Below are 20,232 nucleotides of genomic sequence, written 5' to 3' on the forward strand. Positions count from 1 at the left end.
CACGGTTCTTGGTGCTTCACATCCCCTTGGGCCAGGGAGTCCCAAACTATCTGCAGAGAAGGACCAGCAGCTTTCAACGTTTCCAGCTGATGGCGGACGGCCGCCTTTGGGAAATGTGCTAACCGCAGCATTCTCAAGAAAACGAAATGGGAGAAACAAGAGCCATGAGAGATGCAAACCCTCACTTTTTTATTATTAGAGGCAACCAAACTGCATTTCACAAACTCTAATAGGACAAACCTAACAAGGGGAGAAAGGCACACAGAAGTTTCTCCCTCTTCATTGTTTCCCTCTTTTGTTGCATTCTCGATGACAAGCCGTTCGCTGACCCCCACAGCCCAGTGGGCCCCTGGGGATCAGCACCCCCTTGAGGACCCCTGCCCGGCCTCAGCTGACTTTGTCCCGTCTCTGTGATCTGTATCTGCCTGGAGCCCTCCTCCTCTCCTTGGAGGCCCCATCTTCCCCTGATTTCCGTGTATGTTGCTTTAGGGGAAATGAAAGCTATGTAAACCTCTGCCCACTGGTTAGGGGATCCTTGTGTCAGATCCAAGCCCAGGCCACGCTCTGCTCAGTTGCTCACAGAGCCTGAGCAGGGACGTCTCACTTCCCTCCGCCGTTCGTGGCTACTGCCTCTCAGACATGGGACAGGGTCCCCCCGCAGCCGGGTTGGAGTCGTGTCCAGGAGAAGGCGGTGCCACGCCCTGATCCTGATCCCCGTCCTCTCTTCTCCCTTTACCCCCACCCATGTGCTGCGCTGAAGCCGGGCACTGCAGTGTCCCCAGGGTGTCCCTAGAGCACGGAGGAGGCACTATTTCCCTCCTCGATGCCTAAGCCTCCGTCCTGCAGTCCAGTCCTGAGCCTGCAGGTCCTGGGCTTGTCCTCTCGGGAAGGCTGTCAGGACTCAGGGGGGCGGGCAGCTTTGTTCTAGCTGGGGTGACTGCCCGGTTCATAACCAAGCGCCCTGTCCCTGGTGCCCTCTCTGTCCCTGCAGGAGACCTGCGATCTCAGCTCCTCCTACTGCTGGGAGGGGTGAGAGGGTGCTCAGCCCCTCCCCCTTACGGCCTGGTCGTCCCTCCCATGGCCATCTACGGTGGGACCAGCTTCCCCAGAGGGTGGCCCATATATGTGTCCTCCGGCCCCAAGTGGCATGGACTCGTCTGATCCCAAGCTCATGAGTACGTGGTGGGACAATGTATGGGAAGGGGGAGGCGGAGGAGGGTGGAGGAGGTTTTCTAGGTGAGGTTGGTCTCACCGGGGCTTCTTTCGGGCTTGGTGAGGACAGGGTAACCCCAACCAGAGACGAGTCAGAACGGCAGTGTTGGGATTTACCAGCTGTCACTGTCCCTGCGTGTACAAGCCAGCTTGCGTCCCCTTTCCTCCCTCATTCCTCAGCTTGCTTTCTGTTTAACAACCCTGGCTGCATACTTCTCTAAGCCAAACCATCTGTTTACTAGCTTTTTATAAGCAGTAATAAAGACAGTGAAGACCCAAGGGCCGTTTGGTCTCCAGGCGGCCTAGGAAGAAGTTGAATGCCACGGCGGGGGCCGGGAGGGGCCGTGCCGGGCAGGACCCCGGCCTTCTGCCTGCGGCTGCCTGTTCAAAACCCAGTCTCCTTGCAGAGGAGCTGGGGCTGCCGTTCCCCTGCTCCCCTTCCCATGGCCACATCACAGGACTCGGGGGTCACCTGCCCCAGGGCGGGCTGCCTGCTGGATCAGGAGCGAGCGGGGAGGCGCTGGGAAATGATCTGGGCTCACGGGGGGCCAAGAGGTCACTCTGAGCGAGTGTTCTGAGCCGTGAGTGAGCCCAGGAAAACAATTCGACAACAATGCCGAGTGCCTAGGTGACAGGGAAAAAAAAGAGGAGACTGTTTTGGGAACAGATTTCGGCCTCCGCTTCCAAGGCATTAGTAATTCAAGCAGCAGTGAGTGTAATATTTACTTGGGAAACTATGAAAAGTCTGTAACAATGTTCTTTTCTCAGCTTTTATCCTGGGCTTGCTCGGTTCTGAGCGCAGTCAGCCCCCTAATCGCAAACAGAGGCTCGCTCAGCCATTTGGCAGCAAGGTGTCTGCACGCCCGTCCCCCCCCCCCCCCCGCCCCCCGGGGCCCCAGGAGGCCCTGGATAGCAGGTCCCACCCGGGCACTGGCGCAGGGACCCCAGCACTGCTTGGAGGAGGAGCGGGAATGGTGCTGCTGCTGCTGAGAGTGTCTGGCCTGGTGCTTTAGGAAATTTTCAACTTATTTTATTTCATTTTTTGGTGAAGGGAAAAGGGCGGGGAGGGAGAGGGAGGGTGGCCAATGGTCCCTGTTTGCCTGGGACACAAGAGGGCTTTTGGGCTACAGAACTTTGTGTTCTAAAACCAGAGAATTCCCAAGCAAACCAGAATGGGCTGGTCACCCTGGTGGGAGGGGACATCCATGGGGCAGGAGAAAGCACAGAATTTAATGTCAGGGTTTATGGTTCGTCCTGAACTCAAGGTTTGCCCTCCCTGGGAAAGTCAGGTCACCTCCCAGGGCTCACCTGTAGAAGGGAGGGGTTGGACCTCTGTGGGGTAATGTCAATCCGCCCGGCTGCAGGCAGGGCAGGTAAGCTGAGTGGGAGGGGGCAGGTGTGAGGTCATGGATGCTCCATGGGGGTGGTGGGGTCCTAGGATACCCCAAGAGGAGGCTCTGTCCCTCCCCCAACCACCCCTCCCCCCCAGCCCAACATAATGCGGGTCCTGGTCTACCAGACTGAGTTTCTAAAGAATTTTTTTTTTCTTGTGAAAGCTCCCAAATTCTGAAGTGTTGGCTCCCATTAATGACATCCTGCACAGGCCACACAAACACAGCTGACTGCCAAGTTGGCTTCTGGGCAACTGATTTGCAACCTCTTGACTACACATTTTCTGTTTCCTGTCAGTTCTAAAGTTCAATGACTTTTTTTTTTTTTTTTAATAAACTCCAGCCAGCCATCCCCTTAGTTAACTGGAAATGAATCACATGGTTTACTTTGAGAAAGAATAAGCAAACATATATGTTTCAAAAGCTGATCTCAGGGGTTTAATTCCAAAAAGTGGTTTCTGCTGTGGCCCAAGCTGGCATCTCTCTCCACAGGCGTAGGTGCTGGAGAGTTCAGTGTTGCTATGAGGTGGGGAACCTTGACAACATGATGCAAAACAGAAGAAGCCGGACACAGAAGTTCCCATGTTGTAGGATTCCACTTCCACGGAAGGGTCCAGAACAGGTAAATTGACTGAGACAGAAATAAATGAGTAGTTGCCAGGGCCTGGGAGAATGGTTCACGGGGATGGGGTTTCTTTTTGGGGTTGACGAAAATGTTCTGGAATTCGATCGTGGTGATGGTTACACAACCATGTGAATATGTCAGACTCCACTGAATAGTACAGTGTAAAACGGTGAAGGTTGTGATAGTGAATTTTATCTCCACTAAAAAATATACTGTTCACGGGCACCTGGGTGGCTCAGTCAGTTGGGCATCTGACTCCTGATTTCGGCTCAGGTCAAGATCTCAAGGTTGTGAGATCCATGTGGAGCCTGCTTGAAATTCTCTCTCTCTCTCCCTCTGCCGCTCTCCTCCACTCATGCACACGTGAGTGTGCTCTCTCTCTCTCAAAATAAATAAACAAAAAAACAAATAGATAAATCTTTAAAAATATATGCTGTTCAGGTATTGATTCTCATACTTTTTTATGTAATCTTTTTTTTTTTTTTTAAGATTTTATTTATTTATTTGACAGAGAGAGATCACAAGCAGGCAGAGAGACAGGAGGAAGCAGGCTCCCTGCTGAGCAGAGAGCCCGATGCGGGACTCGATCCCAGGACTCCGAGATCATGACCTGAGCCGAAGGCAGCGGCTTAACCCACTGAACCACCCAGGCGCCCTGTAATCTTTTTTTTTTTAAGATTTTATTTATTTATTGGACAGACAGAGATCATAAGTAGGCAGAGAAGCAGGCAGAGAGAGAGGAGGAAGCAGGCTTCCCGCTGAGCAGAGAGCCCAGTGTGGGGCTCGATCCCAGAACACTGAGATCATGACCTGAGCCGAAGGCAGAGGCTGTAACCCACTGAGCCACCCAGGCGCCCCTGTAATCTTTTTTTTTTTTTTCGCAATTTTTTAAATGCAATTTTTAAAACTTTTATGCAATCACAGTTGAACTTTCAGCAGGCTTTTTGGGTAGAAACTAGGAAACTGATCCTAAAGTTCAAATGGAGATGGGATGCACATCAAGTAACTTCCAAAATAACTTTGTGAAAGAAGAACAAAGGAGGAGGTCCCATACCATCTGATTCCAAGGTTCATAAAGACACAGAAATCCAGAAAATACAGAATTGGCGGAAAGACAAACAAATAGATCAGTGGAGCAGAATAGAGAGCCCAGAAATAGACCCACACAAATACGGACAACAGATTTTCAACAAAAGTTCGAAGACCGTGCTGTGGAAAGGGGATACTCATTCCAACAAATGTTCTGCAAGAAGAGAAAAAAAAAATCGAGCCATACCTTGTGTCCTATAAAAGTATTAATCCAAAACGGACTTAAATGTAAAACTTAAACTGTAAAACTTCTAGAAGAAAACACAGAAGAAAATCTTGTCATCTTAGGTTAGGTAGGGATTTCTTAGATACCGCAGAAAAGCACAGCCTGTAAAAGAGCAAATGGCTAGGGGGTACCTGGGTGGCGCAGTGGGTTAAACCTCTGCCTTTGGTTCGGGTCATGATCTCAGAGTCCTGGGATCGAGTCCCACATTGGGCTCTCTGCTCAGCAGGGAGCCTGCGTCCTGCACCCCCCTACCCCCGCCTGACTCTCTGCCTCCTTGTGATCTCTCTTTCTGTCAAATAAATAAATAAAAATCTTTAAAAAAAAAAGTACAAGTGGATAAACTGGCTTAATCCAAATGAAAAAACTTCTGTTATTTTGAAGATTTTATTTATTTGAGAGAGAGAGACAGTGAGAGAGAGCATGAGAGAGGAGAAGGTCAGAGGGAGAAGCAGACTCCCCGTGGAGCTGGGAGCTTGATGTGGACTCGATCCTGGAACTCCAGGATCATGGCCTGAGCCGAAGGCAGTTGCTTAACCAACTGAGCTACCCGAGCATCTAAAACTTCTGTTATTTGAAAGATACTCCAAGAGACTGAAGACAAGCCACAGACTGGTAGAAAATACCTACAAATCATACATCTTGGGGCGCCTGGGTGGCTCAGTCTGTGAAGCGTCTTTCTTTGGCTCAGGTCATGATCCCAGGGTCCTGAGGTTGAGCCCCCCACACCCGGTGTTGGGCTCCCTGTCGAGAGGAGTCTGCTTCTCCCTCTCCCTCTGCCCCTCACACCGCTTGTGCTGTCTCACTTACTCTCTCTCAAGTAAATAAATAAAATCTTAAAAAAAACATATCTGATAAAGGACTTGTAATCAAATGCATGCAGAACTCTCAGAAATTAATAAAACAACCACCCACTTAAAAACGGATAAAACAACTGGGCCAAAAAAATACTGACGTTTTCCTTGTTGGATGGCCATTAAGCATAGAAGACAATGCTAGAATCATTAGTCATTAGGGGAGTGCAAATGAAGACCACAGGAGGTGTTACTATACTTCTGTTAGGATGGCTAAAATTCAAAAGACCAGGGCACCTGGATGGCTCAGGTCAAGCATCCTACTCTTGATCTCAGCTCAGGTCTTGATCTCAGGGTCCTAAGTTCAAGCCCTGTTTTGGGCTCCATGCTGAGTGGGAGCTTACTAAAAAAAAAGACTGACAACGCCAGGTGGTTGGTAGAGCTGTAGAGCCACTGGGTCTCACTCTGCTGATGGGAATGCAAAATAGCATAGCCGGTCTGGGAAACACAGTTTTTAAAAAAAACACACTTAAAAAAAAAAAGACTTCCACATACGACTGCCACATACGACTTCCAAGTATCCACCCACCAGAAATGGAAACGTACGTCATACCAAGTCTTGTAAACCGATGCCCGTAGCAGCATTATCTATAAAAAGCAGAAAACTGAAAACACCCTGAGCGCTCCCACAGGTTGAAGGATAAATACATCTGGTGGTGTATCCATGGGGTTAGGGTTTTACTTAACAATAAAAATAAATCTGTACAGGGGAACATGTAGACAAATTTCAAAATAATGAGGCTGAATGAAGGCCATCAGACAAAAAAAAAGAACGTGCCCGTACTATTAGTCTGTTAGGGCTGTCGTTACAGGGTAGCCCACACTGGGGGCTTAAACCCCAGAAATTTATTTTCTCCCAGTTCTAGAGGCTGAGACGGAGGCATCGGTGGGTCTTGTCTCTTCTGAGGCTTCATCCTTGGCGGGTAGATGGGTCTTCTTCTGGTGTCCTCTCACGGTTTCTTCCTTAGTGTTTGTCCTCACTTCCTCTTCTCCTCCTTCTTCTTTTTTTTTTTTTTTTTAATATTTTGTTTATTTATTTGACAGAGATCACAAGTAGGCAGAGAGACAGGCAGAGAGAGAGGGAGAAGCAGTCTCCCTGCTGAGCAGAGAACCCGACGCGGGGCTCGATCCCAGGACCCCGAGATCACGACCCAAGCCGAAGGCAGAGGCCTAACCCACTGAGCCACCCAGGTGCCCCTTCTCCTCCTTCTTTTAAATTTATTTTATTTAATTGAGCAGGCTCCATGCCCGACGTGAGGCTTGAACTCACGACCCGGAGATCAAGAGTGCTTCAATGACTGAGCCAGCCAGGCGCCCCCTGACCTCCTCTTATTAGGACATCAGTCAAATTGGATGAAGGCCCAACCTAACGACCTCGTTTTAACTTAATCTCCTCTTGAAAGGGCTCCTTCTCCAAATACAGCCACATTCTGAGGTGCTGGGGGTTAGGGTTTCAAAATATGAATTTTCGGGACACACAAGCGGTCTTGTAACAGTAGTGTGTGATTGAATTTATGTAAAAGTCTAGAAAATGCAGCTTGATCCCTAGTGACAGGAAGCAAAGCAGTGGCTGCCCGGAGATGGCGGGTTGGAGGGGTGGGTGGGGGGCAGCGGGGGTTGGGGGAGGAGACGACAAAGGGGCGTGAGGAAACTTCTGGGAGGAATGGATCTGCTCATTATCTTGGCTGTGGACATGTTCTCATGGGTGTATACACATGTCAAAAGTTATCAAATCATACACTTAAAAAAAGATTTTATTGATTTGAGAGAGAGAGAGAGAGCATGAGTGAGATGAGGCAAGGGGTCGGTGTACGCAGAACAGGGGGAAGCAGACTCCCCGCTGAACAGGGAGCCCAATGCGGGGCTCGATCCCAGGACCCTGAGATCATGACCTGAGTTGAAGGCAGATGCTTAACTGACTGAACCACCTGGGCGCCCCTCAGATTGTACACTGACGTGCTGTTGACTTAACGTCAGTTAGATGTAATATCCCAGTCAAGGTTTTTTGTTTTTGTTTTCTGTTATTGTTGTGTTTTGTTTTTTTAAACAATCTCAGAGGTTTCATTCTAAAAGGCAGTCTCTTCCAAGCGTCCTGGGCCTGGCATACTTCCAGCTCCTCCTGTTGGCCTCTGTCTGCGGGGTCCTGATGGTTGAAAGGGTGCTCCCGGCCCCCACACGTCCTCTCCTCGGGTGCTGCCCCGCAGTCACCTGCTTTCCTGCGGTGCAGGTGGCCTTGCAGCGCCTCCCATAGACCAAGCTTCTTCCTTCCCAGGGTGGGGGGGTGGGGTTGGAGTGGGGGTGAGGGTGGGGGGTGGGGAGGTGAGGGATGGGCATCAGGGTGGGGGAGGGGAGGAGGCTGCCTCCCTTGTCCCAGATACTCCAGTCCCCACTGGCCATCCCCTCGCCTCCTTCCTCCTACTCTGAGACCCAGTGTCCACTCTGGGCTTGGCCCGAAGTCTAGAATGTCCCTTCCACCATCCTATGTCCTCATTCCCAGAACCTGGGACTATGACAAGGCATCACTCCTGGGGTCGTATTGTATCCTACAATACAGTTCACCTTAAGATAGGAAGACGTGTGCCCCCCTGGCTGGCTGGGGCAGAAGAAGGGAAGCATGGGGAGGACAGGACAGACCATGGCTGCTTGGAAGATGGAGGGGTCACATGGAACGTGGGTGTCTCCCACGTGCTGAGAGCAGCCCCGTGTCCCCCAAGCGGACAGGAACCTCAGTCCTTGGTGTAGACTTAGTGTTCACGTGTTGAAACCTAACCCACTGTGGGGGTGTTAGGAGGTGGGGCTTTGGGGAGGGGATTAGGTCACAACGGTGGAGCCCTCATGAGTGGGATTAGTGCCTTTATAAGAGACCCCAGAGAGCAGTCTTGTCCCCTCCTGCCATGTGAGAGGACAGCGGGAAGACAGCTGGCTGTGAACCCGGAAGTGGGTTCTCACCGGAAACCCAGTCGTCTGGCGCCTTGATCTTGGACTTCTCAGCTTCCAGAGCAGAGGGAAGTAAACGTTTGTTTAAGCCCAGTCTGTGGGGGTCTGTGCCAGCAGCCTGAACAGACTGAGGCAGGCCTGTGACTGCAAGAAACTCGCCTCTGGACAAGGGGATGGAGCCTGGATGTGGATTCTTTCTGGGAGCTTCCCGAAGAGAGCCCAGCTCTGTCAACAACACCGTGATTTTGGCCACGTGAGATCCTGAGCCTAGAACCCAGTGGAGCCCAGCCAGCTTCTGCCCTACAGAACGGTGTCATAACCCTCATGAGTGTCAGCGAAAAAATGGATGATCCTTGAAGATCGCTCTGATCAAGTGATCTGCCCTGCCCTCTTCTTTCTTTCTTTTTTTTTTTTTTTTTAAAGATTTTATTTATTTATTTGACAGAGAGAGATCACAAGCAGGCAGAGAGGCAGGTAGAGAGAGAGGAGGAAACAGGCTCCTTGCTGAGCAGAGAGCCTGATGCGGGGCTCGATCCCAGGACCCTGAGATCATGACCTGAGCTGAAGGCAGCGGCTTAACCCACTGAGCCACCCAGGTGCCCTGCCCTCTTCTTTCTAAGGGACACAGCTGTCTGGGCTCATTTGAATTAGACGGCTTCTCATCACGTGTTAAAACAAAATGGGAGTTTAAAATGATTGTTGTTCATTTCGTCTGAGACAGTGGGTTGGCCAACTTTCCCAGCTAAAATTGAGAGTTAGGCTCAGGACATTTTTTTTTTTTTTTTAAGAATCTTTCTGGAAAGATCCAGTGACATTGTTGTTTTGTAAAATATGACTGACCAATTCTTAGGACTCCTGAAAAGTGAATAGGGGTGGAAAGCCGTCTGGCGGTTCCTGGAAAGGTTAGACGTGCAGTTTCCACATGACCAAGCAATTCCACTTTTTGGTGTCTACCCAAGCAAAATGAAAACATTTGTAAACAGAATTGTGTTCATGAGTGTTCGCGGCAGCTTTCTTCACTATAGCCAACAAGTGGAAATGACCCAAATGGCCAGAAATTGGTGAACGGATAAATAAAATGTGGTATATCCATGCAATGAAAAATTATCCAGACATGAAAAGAAATGCAGAGCAGATACAAACATGGATGAACCTTGAAGACATTGGTGCCAAGGGAAGGAAGCCAGGATACAAAAGAACATAGTGTGCGATTCCATTCATATGAGATGTCCGGAATGGGCAAATTCCTGGAGAAAATAGATTAGTGATGACATAGGGCTGGAGGGAATGGGGATGATGATTACAGAGTGTGAGCTTCTTTTGAGGGGGATGAAAATGTTGTAAAAAGGACTGTGGAGGCAGATGTACAGTTCTGTGCATGTCCTAGAAAACACTGCATTGTGTACCTTAAAAGTGTGAGTTATATCCCAGCACACAATTCATGGACAGTGGTATGTGAATTAGATCTCAGTAAAAAAGCAAATTATATACCACAAAGGTAAGAGTAAGAAAAAAGTGGGTGGGTGAGAGCTGTAGGCATTTCCAAAGATGGATTAAGTGGGAGCAGGACCCCCAGCCCCATGCCCTGCTGAGGGGCAGACTGCCCCCAACACCACCACCAAGACTCTAGATCTGAGGGGGCCTTCCTGCGCTGCCACAAAGGCAAGGGTGTTTTCAAGTTTGATCATTGGTGGGCTTAAACTTCTAGAAAAAAGAAGTCAATCTAAAATTTGGCGCGTGAAAGCCGCAGAGTATACGCGATCTTCAGATCTTCTCTAATGGGATCGATGACGTCATGGAGGGATGTTCCGGGTTGCTTCCTCAGGGTCCCTGCTGGGTCTTCCAAGAGCCCAGGCTCCCACCCTCTGCTGGAGATGGCTGTCAGGGTGCATAGAAGTCCTTCTTGCCTAACCCCTACCGCGGCTGTGGCTGATCCCTCCAGGGCATTCCAGAATGCTTGGAAGGAACCCACCACCTGAGTAACATGGCAGAGAGAGGAATTCTTTTCGGAACCTCAGTGACTCTGGGTTCGGGTCCAGAGCGCACCTTATCAGTGCTTTGCAGACACAGATGTTGTTGACGAGAATCAAATTATGTGTCCCTGGTGGAAGTCTCAGTTTGGGACCTGGAACCATCAGGTGTCCAAATCTGAGTCTGGAGAGATTGTCATGGCCCTGGGGCCCGTCCACATCTCACTCCCTGTAACTTTCTCTAGGCTTCAAGTCCAGACCTGGAAAGAACAGAACCCCTCTTTGGGCTTTTGTGGACTTTTCCACTTGACCCAGGAGGTGAGTCTTGGGTTGGGTTGTTCCGAAATCACTCCCTTTTACAAGCACGTGGGGTTTGTTTTACTCTTCCCTGGGACTGTCTGACAAGCATGGTTATCCCAGATGGGTGAGATGCTTGGTTCTGTGTGAAGGTTTCCTGATGTCTGTCCAGTCCTTACCTACGCCACAGCAGGGGTGGTTGGCTGGGAGAGAGTCATGGGACCTGTGGGTAGCATCTGGGACCACAAGGCCTGAGCCCATCCTCTCTGTCCACCCATCCCCTGGTGTCTGACCGTCCATGATCTCAGTCCATCACTGGTGTCTGCATGTATCTCCCACTGGGATAAACATGTCCTCCCCTACTTAGCCACCGTCTAACTTGGGTCTTCCAAGACTGAACCACCTTAGCGCCACATTGCCTGAAGGCACAGACTCTGAAGGGCTTTGTGCAAAGCTCTTGATCTTGGGGTTTGCACAAACTGGAGAGGAGTCCTCTGGACAAGGGAGCCCGCACTGGGTGCTACGGTCCGCTCTCGCCAGGGGGCGCCACACTCCTCCTTTAACGCTACTGGGGTTTGGCTTCCACATTTCCCAGGCTCGGGAAGGGGGATGGCGTACCTTCCGGATTCTCACAATCACACCCCTTTGCAAAGTGCTTCTAGGCACTGAGGTCTCCTGGGGAATGGCCTGACGAATTTCTGAGCGTAGACACAGCTGACCTCCCAGACAAGGGCTCTTTGATGAAATAGCACGGAGTTTCCTTCCGAGTTCCCATTCTGCTTCTCGTGCCACTTTATGACTCAAAAGTCCTTTCTCCTTTTCCAAGTACAGCATCAGTCCCTTCTGGGGTCTTGAGTGTGAAGAGACCCTGAGAGAGGGGTATCTGGCAAAACAAAGGTGTCTTTCTGAAAAAGAGCCTAAACAGACCCCAATTCATCCTGGGGGCAGCTGCTGCGCCAAGAAACTGCACCAAGACGGGTTTCTTCCTTGGTGGCTGCTCGTTGTTGTCAGAAGACCACGGGGGAAGGTCTCGGCCGCACGGAGGCTGGGCCAGGCTTCTCTACCACGGGTCCCCGAAGGGGTTGGTCCAGGGACATAGTCTCTGTTGCCATGGTTCTCGCCGTCCACAGGACTGCAGGAGGGGAAGCTGCTCAGGACATTTGGGGGAACCTGGCCAGGGGTCCTGAGAGGGGGGAGAGGTCAAACCACGATGGAGAGGGATCACCACTCTCCTACCAGGTGATCGAGGCGCGCGGCCCCAAAATAGTGTGTAAGAGTCCCAAGTGTGCACGTCGCGGCGGAGGGGGTCCCCTCTCCCTGATTCTGCTGCTGGATGCAAGAGTTCACACCCATGCCCGGAGCCACGCCTGCGAGCAGCTGATGGTCGTGGGCTGTGGGTCCGCGTTGTTTCCAAGTTTCCCGAGGCCGCTCCCAGGATGGACAGGGGCCCCGGATCTCAAAAGCAGCACCGCTTTCACTGGGGGCCTCTAAGGGTCAGCGTGGCCCTCCGTTCCCTGGGGGTCTGTGTTCTGGCCACCACTGCCCCGCATGGGACTGGCCTTGGTGCGTGTCATGCCTCTCAGCCTGGTTCGAGCAACTTCTTTCCCTCAGGCGTTTTGCCAGTGACGATGCCATAAGGGGGCCAGGAGAGGACACAAAGACAGAAAATGATGCTCGGGCTTATTTTCAGAAAGATGTCACAAAAACTCCTGGTTCCTTACCCCAAGCCTTCCTTCTGGAGCACCCTGTGCAGACGGCCTCGCTCAGCAGGTGTCGTGGGCAACTGGGTGAGGGATGTGTGCACACTCAGGCCCCAGGTGACCCTCGAATTCGTGGCTTCCTGGAGCCAGCCTTTTTTGTTTGTTTGTTTTGTTTTGTTTTGTTTTTGTTGTTCCCTTTTTAATTGGGAGCATTTAACGTTTCCAGCTTCTCGTTTGGCCAAATAAGAATTTTAAGGACGGGACGCCTGGGTGGCTCAGGGGGTTAAAGCCTCTGCCTTCGGCTCAGGTCATGATCTCAGGGTCCTGAGATCGAGCCCCGAGTCGGGCTCTCTGCTCTGCAGGGAGTCTGTTTCCTCCCCTCTCTCTCTGCCTGCCTCTCTGCCTACTTGTGATCTCTGTCTGTCAAATAAATAAATAAAATCTTAAAAAAAAAAAAGAACTTTAAGGACAACGGCCGTATGCTATTTGGATCCATTTTATTTATTTATTTAAAAGATTTTTATTTACTTATCCAGAAGTAAGGACCTGCCATGCTTCTTCTGGCCCCTGCTTGGCCCGAGGTCCAGGCCCGGCCCTGTCCCTCGCTCCGATTCTCCCATCTGAGCCACAGCCCACGGCAGGTGCAGCCTCATTCCTCTGATTTCTCTAAAATAAGTAAATACACCTTAAAAAATAATAACAATAATAAAGACCATCCTGTGGTCATTTAATCTGAGATTAAGTAATTCTGTAGGAAGAGCTTTCTTCTTTAAAAATGGTTAGGATAGGGACGCCTGGGTGGCTCAGTGGGTTAAGCCGCTGCCTTCGGCTCAGGTCATAATCTCAGGGTCCTGGGATCGAGTCCCGCATCGGGCTCTCTGCTCAGCAGGGAGCCTGCTTCCCTCTCTCTCTCTCTCTCTCTCTCTCTCTCTGCCTGCCTCTCTGTCTACTTGTGATCTCTCTCTGTCAAATAAATAAATAAAATCTTAAAAAAAAATAAAAATAAAAATGGTTAGGATAGGAGCGCCTGGGTGGCTCAGGGTGTTAAAGCCTCTGCCTTGGGCTCAGGTCATGATCCCAGGGTCCTGCTCTTGATTTGAAAACCAAGTAATAACAGTATCAGCAAAAGATGTTTCTGTGTCTTCTCGCAGAGTCTGGGGAGATGAGGCAAGGGTACAAATGCAAACAGATTAGTCGCCTTTTCCTTGCTCTGAAACACCCGTAGGCCACTTCTGCCAACCTGGGTCTGGCCTTCGCCCTCTGGGTCTGGCTTAGGGTCCTCTTGCCCCGCCCCAGCCTCTTCACCCTCCTCCTCCCTCTCCCCAAAGGCCCATTCTCCTGTGAGGCCGAGCCCCAGAGAAAGCGCGTGCAGGGAGGGACAGAGGGAGGGGAGAGAAGCAGACTGTCGGCTGAGTGCAGAGCTGGGTCCCGAGAACCCGAGATAGCGACCTGAGCCGAAATCAAGAGCCAGGTGCTGAACCGGCTGAGCCACCCGGGTGCCCCAGAGGACGATCTCTGATGCAGTGCATTCAGCTTTATGAAACACTGGCCACCTTTGCCCTTGTTTTTTTCTCATTTCTCTGTCTGTCTGTGATTGGTCCTCAGGTGCCAGCAGGCCCTGTGGGTCGGGGCCTCCCTCACCCACCTCCCTTCCCCCTCCTTGGGACCTGGGTGCCTCTGGTGGGCCTGATGTTGCTTTTTCACAGACACCTGAGTGATGGCCTTTTCACACATCTCTGCATGTGTGTCCCAGTGCGTCTCCCTTGGTGCCATCAACTGGCCTGGTCACCCTTTGAGTGGTGGCGGGTGGAGGGCTGCTCCGAGGGGCTGAGCCCAGCGGCATCCCGCTTTCTTCTTTACTGGCTTCTTCTACTAACTCCTGGCCACCCCAAATGGGGGTCACAATTTGGAGGGGGACGGACTCTGGGTTACATGGAAAATCTTTGACGTATGCCAAGAAGAAACCAAGAATTTGTATCAAACACCCGAGAGTCAGGACAGGACTTTATGGCAAGTTCCCAGTCTCTGTAGAAAGACGATGTCCCCGGGAGACTGACACCCACTCAAGGCAGCGGACTTGGTGCCTACGGGTGGGAATGCTCTTTGCCGAGTATAGCCCATGCCTGCCGGCCCAAAGCATCCTCCCTGGCCTTGGTCTTGGAGCGTCCAGGCTCTTCTTATTTCTGGCTCAGAAAACCGTCTCAGTCTGGACTGGGGTGCCTCTCAGCTTCTGTCTCTTCCTACTCAAAACATTCAGAGCTCACATTTTCTCCTTTTCCCTCTCTACCTTCCTCATTTTGCCTCTACCCTCCCCTCCCCTCCATCACCCTCATCCCTGGGGCTTAGCCAATGAGCTCCTCCTTGCCGAGCTCCACCAGTTCACCTCCAACCCAGGAGGGTTAACCTTCCCCATATAAGGTGAGCTGGGAGAGTTCTCTCCCTGCCCTGTCTGCTCTCAGCCCACACAGACGTAGTTCATCTCTGTCTTTCTGCATATATAGAGTGGAGCCGGCCACAGAGCAGGAGACGAAATACGGAGCTGCATTGCTGTAGGCGAAGTCTTTTCTCCTGTTAACATGTTACTCCGACACTTGTTGAAGACGGTAAGGCAGACTTTATTCAAGGAGAGGGCGCAAGGCGGTAGGTGTAGGGACCATTGCGATGGGGGCTTGCAGTAGGGGAGAGAGACTGGGCTCCCCTGTCAACACAGCAGGGGCAAGTAGGAGATTAGAGCCAAGGCAGGGGTGGGGGATGGGAAATCACCGAGAGGAAATGTCAGGGGTCAAGGGGGTTCTGCCTAGACTCACCTAATGGGGTTCCTGCTGAAAGCAGGCCAGGGTGGTCAGACATCACCTGGAGGGTGGTGGGGTGAGGAGCCCCAGCAGACATCGGGGGTGGGCATTCTTGCTGAACGGACTCAGCGGGATTCTCTTATAAAGAAGGGCATTGGGGTAGGAGTTTCAAGAGCCTGGAGAATCTGGTCAAGCAAAGAGTCTTTGTCCTCCGACATTTTGTCCCAAGGATAGTGTTGTGGGACATACACGGTACCACACAGGGTTCCGTAAGGCTGTGGTGTGGGAAGGTGACTTTCCTGCCTCATGGAAACAGCATTCTCGTTAGGGAACAAAATATCTTTGTTTCGGAAAAGACCCAGCTAAGGGGTGAAAGGTGAGGCCCTCCGAATTAAGAGAAAAGGGGACCAAGAAACAAAAGCCCCAAACACCTTGAGGGGCTCAGCCTCACAGGAGAATGGGCCTTTGGGGAGAGGGAGGAGGAGGGGTGAAGAGGCTGGGGCGGGGCAAGAGGACCCTAAGCCAGACCCAGAGGGCGAAGGCCAGACCCAGGTTGGCAGAAGTGGCCTACGGGTGTTTCAGAGCAAGGAAAAGGCGACTAATCTGTTTGCATTTGTACCCTTGCCTCATCTCCCCAGACTCTGCGAGAAGACACAGAAACATCTTTTGCTGATACTGTTATTACTTGGTTTTCAAATCAGAGGAATGAGGCTGCACCTGCCGTGGGCTGTGGCTCAGATGGGAGAATCGGAGCGGGGAACAGGGCTGGGGCTGGACCTCGGGCCAAGCAGGGGCCAGGAGAAGCACGGCAGGGAGCACGGGCAGGGTGCCTTTGCTGCTGTCTCCTTGCAGCCAGTCGGCCTGGGCTCATGGCAGGGAGGGTCTGCACGCCGCCTGGAGACAGGGTTGTGACTCAGCGAATCTGCTCCTTCAAGGAGCATTTATGGAGCACCGTCTGTATGCCGAGGGCACTGTGGCAGGACCAGGAGGGACTTGAGCACAGATCCGTGGTTTCTATCACTCCCCGGAGTAACGACAGCTTCCTTCCTAAAAAGCGTTGCCGGCTCCTCCTGCCTGCAGGTGAAGTCTGAGCAACGGCCCATTCCAGAGGCGGGATGACGACCCTTGGCAGCCCAGACCCAGCTTGCCTGTTCAGCCCCTCCTCCAAAATTCCTTGGGAAGCCCCTCTACCCTCCAATCACATCTGATTCCTGGATGTTTCTGGAAGGCATCAAGCATGCATAACCTCCATGCTCCAAATTCCATTCCCCCTGCCTCCACACCCTCTCCCCTGGACCTTTCCTGCCCATCCTTCCAAACCACGTTAGTGGGCCTGGCCTCGTGGTCCTCCTGGAACACTCCTTTTACTCTCCCCACTCAAGCCCCACCCTCCCCGCAAGCCAGCAGCCGTCATCACGCTGGCATCCGGGCTCCCCTGGTGCTCCTGGCCATCAGGGACAGACCGGAGAGTCACGAGTATCTCCCATGATGTCTCTCCTCCTGAACTGTACGAGAGAAGAGCCGTGTCTTACTCATCTCAGCCACCCAGCGCCTGGCACTCAGTGAACTGTCCAGGCAACGAGGGTGAGAAATGTTTTCACCTAAGGATCTGCAGAAACTTCCCCAGGGTTGGGAGGCCAGGAACCCCCACGATGGCTGCAGCCTCCCTTCTGACTGACGATTCTGACTTCTGATTAATTTTCATTCAACTCCCAGTATAAATAGCTCCCTTTCCCCATATCAGAAAACATCTGCTCCCATGAGCTGCCCAGGCTCGTACCAGCACTATAAATATCTTGGCCGCATCACGGCCGCCCTGGCACGGGGACCAAGAGAACTTGAGAAGCGTGAACACCAAGCAAGAGAAGGGCAGCGGGAACGAAGAAGCAAGATTGCTCAACCTCTCTCTCTTACACCTCCAAGCACAGGCTGACGGTGCTTCCCACTCGGGCTTGGAAACCCCCTCGGTATTCCTGGGAATTCGGCAGAGACGGATGAACGTCAGCTACTCCTGGTCTCGTGGTCTTCAGCTCACCGTCTGCTGCAAAGGCCCAGATCCTCTCTCACCGGGTGACAGGCAGCTTGAAATGCAGGTCGAGGCAGCCCTCCCCATCCAGCTGGGCTCTGGAGATGCAGGGTGGGCGCTGATACAGCTTCGAAAGTGTCGCTTTTCTTGCACTTTTTTTTTTTTTTAAGATTTTATTTATTTACTTGACAGGCAGAGATCACAAGTAGGCAGAGAGAGGCAGGCAGAGAGAGAGAGAGGGGGAAGGAGGCTCCCCACCGAGCAGAGAGCCCGATGCGGGGCTCGATCCCAGGACCCCGAGATCATGACCTGAGCCAAAGGCAGAGGCTTAACCCACTGAGCCATCCAGGCGCCCCTTCACGCACTTTTTTAAGGAGTCATGTCATTGTTTGCTCCTTGAAGCTACTTTTTCTATGTCATAAACCATAAACTATGACATAGTTTCTATGTCATAAACTAAATTCCGCATAGTGCCGTGGTCTAGAAACTGCATGGATTTCTAGGAGGATACAAGGGGGTAGCGGTTAGTATTTGGGAGAAGGGACATGGGAAAACCGTCGGGCTCCATCTAAAAACCCCAGTGGCGATGTCACACGCTATGTTTGTGAAGCTGGGGTGCAGGACAGACAGAGTTTGTGGGTACCCAGGAGTGAAAGCCCCTTCTTCACTCCCCGGCTTGTTGGACTCTCCCTCGCGGGGCTGGTTTTGTCTTCAAACCCCCCGGTGAAATGTCTGGTAGCCCAGGGACCTCCAGGGGCTGCTGGATAACAAAACGTTTGCTGGTCGGTTTGCCTACGCGGCTCAGCTGCTCCTGACCGGAGGAAGCTGTGCTAGGGTGCAGGGGAGGGGCCCTTCTCGAAGCATCCTCCCTGTAGGAGTCTGGGTTCTCCAGAGAAACAGGACCATTTCACAGATTTCCTATCACGAATTGGACTCCGAGGATCATGGAGGCTGAGGAGTCCGAGATTTGCGGTCGGCAAGCACGCGGCCCGCGGCCCGAGGGCCGAAGGTGTCAGTTCTGCTCTGAGTCAAGTCCAAAGGCAGAGACCAACGTCCCCGCTGGAGGACAGTCAGACAGACGGAGAATTCTTTCTCACTCAGGCTTTCGTTCTACTCGGGCCTTCAGGGCATTGGCGGAGGCCCCGTCACCCCAGGGCGGCCTCTCCGCGGACTCAAACGCGGATCTGGTCCAGAAACACCCTCCGAGACGCGCCCAGAAATAATGTCTGACCCAACATTCGGACACGCCGTGGTGCAGTCAAGTGACAGACACAGCAAACCCTCACGCTTGATTTCCCCACGTGTTCCATCAACCTCCTTTCCTGCCACTCGGTGGGCGGCCTCAGCCCCTCCAGGGTGAAGTGGGGTGGGGGGGACCCCTGCAATCGGCCACTGCTTCCTTTGGCCACAACAGATGTTTGAAGCTGACTTCTTCTCCTGTGAGCAGCTTTGGGACTCCTCGGTGACTCCCCGTGGCCTGGGCATCACTCCGCCATAGTTCTCTGAGGGGACGGGGATGTCCAGCAAGTGCCTTAGCATCTTGGCTCAGTCCTTTTTCCCAGCAGCCCCTGGGGCCCGTCTAGTCTGTGGGAAAATCGGAGACGAGGGGCTCTGTACTAATCGGGCAGGCACCCATCCTCGTTCTGACTTTAGCGTTGTCGTCATGAAGAGTTCTCGGACATGCAGCAGACACCAGTTGTCTGGTCCTGTGGACCTCTGGGCACGCATGTCAGCTCCGAGGGGCTCCCTCGAGGACCCTCTTACCATGTTCCCTCCCATCATTCATGGGGCACAGGGGAATGGGAGGGAAAGTGCCAAGGCACATGATAACTCCTCTGAAGACATCATCTCTCTGATTTCTGGCCACTTCCCATGTCTGGTTGGTCACAGCTTCCCCAACAGCTCTTTCCAGGTCCTGCTGAGCAGGTCTAAGGCCTCCCTTTGGAACATGGGGGTATTGGCGCCCACTAGTTCTCTGCCTTAGAACTGAAACAGCATCATTTTTTTTTTTTTTTTTAATTTATCTGACAGAGAGAGATCACAAGTGGGCAGACAGGCAAGCAGAGAGAGAGAGAGGAGGAAGCAGGCTCCCCGCAGAGCAGAGAGCCCGATGTGGGACTCGATCCCAGGCCCCTGAGATCATGACCTGAGCCGAAGGTAGAGGCTTAACCACTGAGCCACCCAGGTGCCCCTGAAACAGCATCATTTTTTAACATTTTGTTGCCTTTGGATTAGCTGAGGGTAGTAAGCCAGAAGTTAGTTGTGATAGGCACAGCCTGTCTTCTTTGGCTTAATGATGTTCCAACATTTCCAGTGTCCTTGGATGGCCATCATTACTCCCGGGGGAGAAAAGGTAGGCTGCTGGAGAGCCTTTGTGCCCTAGGATCCTAGTGGCTTCAGGAAGGTGGTTGTGCTCCTTCTGGAATCAGGCCCACAGTCAAGGAAGGAAGAAGGACAGGGGGCATTGCTGGTCTTCCTGTCTTTTACAGAAGAAAGTCAAAGCCTTTCCAGAGGGTCTCAGAAGACACTCCAAATGCATCCTTTGGTAGGACTGTACCAGGCACCATTGGCTCTCCCAGCCTCAGTGGAGACGGGTAAGGGAAGAGGGGGCTGGGAACGTCAACATGGTCATGATGGTGACAGTCAGCATCTGTCTCTTGAGCAGCTCATCTCAGCTGAGATGGTGACTCTGCTCAGGAGAGCCTTTCCCATCCTCTTCCCTCCTCCCTCCTCATCATCAAATATTAATGGGCTCTCATGAGTGACACCATGTAGATTAGACACTGGATGTGGGCAAATTACATTCTGTCCTCAAGGTGCTCATCCCGAGCCTTGTATGGTCCTTGTGGAATCAGATTTGTAGATGTTACGCCTTTTGCTATCACTGTAGCAAAAAGCACCGTTGCTTCCTGTAGTAGGACGTTGTGGTGTCGGCTCAAGAAAATTCCAGTTGCAAAGTGACCTAGAGGTAGTGGGATGGACTTCAAGGCGTGAAAATGTGTACTGAACTATTAAGAGAGAAGAGAGAGGTTTTTTGGAACTCCTGACAAAAAATGGATATGGCCTTAATATTTGTTATTCTCTCATGGAAAATTTTAAAATGATTTTATTTATTT

General features: G+C 51.9%; 1 long non-coding RNA gene across 2 annotated transcripts; it reads left to right on the forward strand.

The window, feature by feature from the left end:
• The first annotated feature begins 1,094 nt into the window (after positions 1-1,094).
• Positions 1,095-19,183, forward strand: LOC125099203 (uncharacterized). Of its 2 annotated transcripts, XR_007127055.1 has the most exons (4): positions 1,095-1,175; positions 3,096-3,225; positions 14,800-14,901; positions 15,729-19,183. It is a non-coding gene; the product is annotated as an uncharacterized LOC125099203 (long non-coding RNA). The 2 variants fall into 2 exon arrangements; XR_007127054.1 differs by lacking the exon at positions 1,095-1,175 and having other exon boundaries at positions 1,189-3,225.
• The last annotated feature ends 1,049 nt before the right edge of the window (positions 19,184-20,232 follow it).

This window comes from Lutra lutra, chromosome 4 (assembly GCF_902655055.1).
Source record: "Lutra lutra chromosome 4, mLutLut1.2, whole genome shotgun sequence".
Classification (NCBI taxonomy): Eukaryota; Metazoa; Chordata; class Mammalia; order Carnivora; family Mustelidae; genus Lutra; species Lutra lutra.